This window comes from Lissotriton vulgaris, chromosome 5 (genome assembly GCF_964263255.1).
Source record: "Lissotriton vulgaris chromosome 5, aLisVul1.2, whole genome shotgun sequence".
NCBI classification, from domain to species: domain Eukaryota; kingdom Metazoa; phylum Chordata; class Amphibia; order Caudata; family Salamandridae; genus Lissotriton; species Lissotriton vulgaris.
The window spans coordinates 1,086,592,408-1,086,597,806 of NC_141693.1; the positions used below are offsets into that span (position 1 = coordinate 1,086,592,408).

The following is a 5,399-nucleotide window of genomic DNA, read 5'->3' on the forward strand; positions in this document are numbered from 1 at the left end:
ATATTTCTATACGTGACTAAAGAATGCCGATACCGGCGAGGCATTGTTTAAATCATTGTGCAGCGCTCCGACATAAAAATACCACGCAGTTCCTGGCAAACGGTAGTCTGTCTTCTCTTGTTAAAAAACCCACTGGGTCCTTCAAATCTCACACAAAATATTCATTTTTTTCAGAAACAATTATAAAAACATGAAAACTCTCAAAAAAGGACATGACGGTTTTCGGACAGTCGAATAACAGTGGATCCAGTAGGAAATGCTCAAATCAGCAATCAAGTGAGTAAAACACACAGGACGAGACATCTTGTGAAATGTGGCCCTATCTGATTTTGATAAGCTATTTAGACCTGTTTGTCATCTCTTTTTCTAGCACTTTGAAAGAGAAGACTTCATAAAGTAGTACAGGCAGGACCTGAGTGTGAAAACCAGCTTGGTCACCTGAATAATTCAGCTAGGAATAATGGAATAGGACTTTAGTTCTATTTTGTTGGTTTTCGGTATGGAGCCATGATTAAGAAGGATGGATGGGGGCATTTGTGCCTCTAGAGGTGAAATTCTTAGACTGGCTCAAGACAAACCAAAGTGAAAGCTAAGAATGTTTTTATTAATCAAGAAGGAAAGTTGAAGGTTCAAAGACGATCAGATACCGTCGTATTTTCCGCCATATATGATGCTGACTAGTTATCCAAAGGCATTATTCTCATGACCCTCTGAGCAGCTTCTGGGAAACCAAAGTCTTTGGGTTTTTGGGGAAGTATAGAAACGTAAAGAAATTGGTGGAAGGGCACCCCAGAAGTTGAGTCTGTTGCCTAATTTGACTCAACAGGGGACACATCACTGGGCCCGGACATTGAACGGATTGACAGAGTGATAGCTCTTTCTTGATTCTGTGGGTGGTAGTGCATGGCTGTTCTTAGGTCATGGAGTGATTTGTCTGGTTCATTCTGATAATGAACGAGACTCCTCCATACTAACTAGTTATGCGCTCCCCTGTGGTTGGCATCCAACTTCTGCAAGCAATGTTCAGCCACCGAAATCGAATAATAACAGGTCTGTGAGCCTTTAGATACTTGGGGCTGTATGCTTGCTACATTGAATGGATCAGTGTGTGCCTACCCTTCACCAGCAGGTGTGGGTAACGCACTGCACCCCATCCATGATAGGGATTGCAATTATTTACCATGAACGAGGAATTCCCATTAATGTGGGCCATATGTTTGCATTGATTAGGTCCCTGCTCTTTGTACATGTCGCCCGTTATTACTACCGATTAGATGCTTTAGTGAGGTTCTCAGATCAGCCCCGCCGGGCTCAGGAACAGTCCTGGCAGAGCACTAAGACGATGATCAGACTTGACTATCTATAGAAAGTAAAAGTTGCAGCAAGGTTTCTATAGGTGAACCTGCAGATGGATCATTAATGGCAGAGCAACCCGAGCTACTGACAGTGCAAAGCAAAAACCTTGGCATACTCCAAGGCAGAAAGCATCAGTGGGCACCGGGCCCAGCCGTGCCTTTGCGTGCTCTGGCGGGTGGAGCAGCCTGCAACCACTGGGGTGCTTGGGCAAGGACAGGGCACGGGACAGGCTCCTCCACCCGGGAGGTTCCAACCAGCGTATGCAAAATGTACCGGGGTTAGCCTGGCCCCTCTTGGAGCAGCATGATAGAAAGCCATCCTGAGACAGAAGCCATGCTTACCCAGCACAAGCCCTACAAAGAAAACTGAATAATAGTGCCTCCCCGGTCCAGGACTACACCCAAAGGCCCTGCCAACCCCGGACTCTCCCGCACCCAATCCCGGCCCAATCTGATTTCGGGTGATTGAGGAGCTGCCCTTCTCGGATGGCAGGGTAGCCTGGAGGAGTAGGATCCTGGGCCACGAGTAAACCCTGGCTCCTTTCGACAGGGGTGTGCAGTATGTGGAGCCACCCAGCTGTACCCTTCCAGTGTCTCCGGCCAGGGCAGGGGGTGTCTGCCCGCATGGTTAGGGGCCACCACCCAAGCCAGGGATTCTAGATGCCGTAGGGGTCAAGCCTGGTGGCGGACTGCAGACATGCAAGTGGAGACACCCTCTCTCAATAACAGGGTTTGAAGACTCATTCGGTCCCTCCAGATCCTCCGGCAGGGACTGGAGGCAAAGGAATGCCTGCCTCCACCGCTGCGGGAGCCCCACTTACCCATGGGGGACAGTGTCTCCCGGGCCGAGCACCTAGAATCGCTCTTTGAATCATGGAGTCCGACTCTCAGAGAGGAAGCCTTGGCAGGGCACCAAACTGGAAAAGATCCATTACAACGCAGTCTTTACATCACACTGCTTTTACACCGCAACTGTTACAACGCAACTACCTTTACACCGCATGCCATTACAAAGCATGCCATTACAACGCATCTTAATACATTGCATGCCATTGTAACGCATACCATTACAACAAATGCCATTACAACGCATTTTAAGGTAAGTAATGGAGATTTTGTTTGTTTTAGTGTGGGTATGGGTTTTGTGGTGGATGGGAATATTAATCCAACACTTTTCCTACTGTTGCACTCACTGGAGTTAGAATAGTAATTTTTACCCCTATACTATCCATCACTTACCCTACTGTTGCACTCACTGGAGTGGGATTAGTAACTTTTACTCCTGCTCTATCAAACACTTACCCTACTGTTGCCCTAAAAGAATTATGCATTGTAATGGTATGCGTTGTAATGGTATGCGTCGTAATGGAATGTGTTGTAAGGGTAGTTTTTAAAAAGCATTGTAATGGCATGCCATGTAAAACCATGCTGTGTAATGGTAGTTTCTATGTAAAAACTGTGTTGTAAAAGCATGCGTTGTAATTGTTTGCATTGTAACGTAATATATATCCAACAAACCACCTCTCTGTGCAGGGGGCAGACTGACAGATAGCACCACCTTCCACCCACCACTCCTGCACCTGCAGGTGGGGCAAACATTGTGAAAAATGTCCAATGACTCTTGACGGTGGATTACTCAGCTAGTGTGTCGATGAAGAACACAGCTAGCTGCAAGAATTATTGTAAATTGCAGGATATATTGATCATCGACACTTCAATTGCACCTTGCGTCCGCAGTTTCCTCCAAGGCTACTCCTGTCTGAGGGTCGTTTATTGTCATTCGCCTTGGTGTTTTACCAGGCGCAGCTGGGTTCATCGTTGGGTAGGTCCTCTCCCTTCATCTCCCCACAAGTTCAGATGATCCAAGGATCCGAGACCTGTTGCGGAAGTATGCTTCCGGCACACCTAGCCTTCCATCCTGCCTCAGTAGGGTTCATGCTGGTGACTGATCTGTCCCAGATATTGTAGTGTAGTTCCTATATTCCCAATAGGCTTTGCGCATTGGAATAATATATCCTGTAGCTTAGACGTAGGACTGAGGTCTACTAGGTCTCTACTGGTTATATTAGACTTAATTGTGAGTGCCAGCTAGCTCAGAGGTCACTAGAAACTTTCTCGAATAAACAAGAAGGGATTCGTTTCTGACAATGACCTAAAACATGACAACTTTGTTTCCCAAGAAAAGGAAATTAAATCTCTAGAGTCGCGGAAACAATAGATAACTATTTCACTCAGTCAATCGTGCATGCTTAGTTTCACCAGAGGTGCAAGTGGAATAGAGAGACGGGCGTTTTCAATAAAAAGGTATTTATTGAACAGTCTTCTTTTTCAAGCATTGACAATGAACTGCTGCAATAGTAAAGCTTACTATGAAGTACAATGCATATATTAGGATCAGTATTATAAAGTAGTACTGTAAAAGCATGATATGGTTTCTAAGCCATAAAGTTTATAAAATGTATAAAATACATAAAATACATACAACGATAAAAGGATGACTAAAATACTCAACTGGTGCTTCTAAATACGCCTACCCCAGAGTACCTAACCTAGGTCTAGCACGAGGGAGGAAGTATAAGAGGAGTAGCTTAAGTTTTAGGAGTTCTCTGCCAGGAATCTGATTCCAATAATTCTCTAAGAGGTCTAATCAGCTCCGTACCTTTGGCTCTAGAATGAAGGAGGTCTTGTATCTCATTCTCAGGACCCGATTTCCCAGATACCCGCAAGGGTAGCCTGGAAACACTGGAGCTGGATTTCTCGGCAGGAGAAATGACAGAGTCTCGCAGTGCGTCTGCTGGAGGGTCGGCTTCCTTCGGCACTTGCTGCTGCAGGGCATCGGGCAAGTAGATAGTCGATCTGCTCCAAACCACTGTGTGTTTGTTTAGGCAAATCAAGGCATATTTATACTTTGAAGGTGCTGAGTTTGACGCATGTTTAGACTTAATAACGTTACTCAAATTCTCATTTCTTGGAAAACGCCGGTAGTTCTAGGAGAACTTAATATTCAAGCAGGGGGAAGTCTCGGGCTGCTGAAGGCGGGTTTTTCCAAGAAAACGTTGTTAATTCTTGGAGCTTAGCGGAAGTATCCATGCCGTATTTGGGCTGTATGGTTTAGGCCAAATATGGTAATGATTTCTATGTCTATATAAGGAAATGATAAAGTATACATATATAAGGGCATGAATCGGGAAATTTATACTAGGGTCGGAGATTCATTTACAACAATATATCCTAGGGTGCCTTGCTGCTTGCCATGCATGGCTATCTGTGGTGCCTTACAGCTGCCCACGCATACCACCTCAGGTACCCGCCTCCACAGTCGGGTTCTAGGGAGAGCCAGGCCCACAGGGGCTCACCTATTCCCATGGGCCTCGGTCTCTGAACCAGGAAAACAGGTGTGCTGCCACGACCTCTGCTCTACAGCCCAGTGGGCAGTTGTCCCTGGCTCCCCCTTGCTTCAGCATTCAACTATGACCTCAGATCAGATGTTGCAACCCACTTTTTTTGTTTTGCAAGAAACAAAAGTTGCTGGCCTGAAAAGCAAGTAGAACTGCTTCGATTGGGGGCTCTTTGTCAATCAATATGATTATATATGTTCCAGGAAACATGGGCACGGGAAGATGTACTGAAAATGGGGATTTGCATCATTTAATGTACCTGCCACCTCCAGGGAAAAGGGCAGACCATCTGGGGGCCTTTGCATTTGGCTGAGTACACACTTGGGATGCACGGTTGAACAGCTGGAGTCTCCTTCCAATGACATCCAGTGCAAATCACTCACCTTCTCTCCAAAGATTAGAATTGAACTCATTAATGTCAACTCTCGTCCTGTAAGTCTTAGCCAAGAATCCCGGACCACTGACCATTTGGAACTCTTTTTTCCTACAATCACCACAAACATGTGGCTGGTTGTAGGTGGGGATTCCGCAAATCAGGCTTGGTCCCCACTGGCATACCAGATAAATTCACTCACACTAAACCACTCCCTAAGAGCCTGTAATGGCTGCACAAAATCTGACACATCCTGGGAAGTTAACTTTTAAC

General features: G+C 45.8%; 2 pseudogenes; both read left to right on the forward strand.

Moving 5' to 3' along the window:
- The first annotated feature begins 236 nt into the window (after positions 1-236).
- LOC147712040 (18S ribosomal RNA) lies at positions 237-1,419 on the forward strand (annotated as a pseudogene).
- Positions 1,420-2,971: 1,552 nt separating this feature from the next.
- On the forward strand, positions 2,972-3,124 carry LOC147712041 (5.8S ribosomal RNA; annotated as a pseudogene).
- The last annotated feature ends 2,275 nt before the right edge of the window (positions 3,125-5,399 follow it).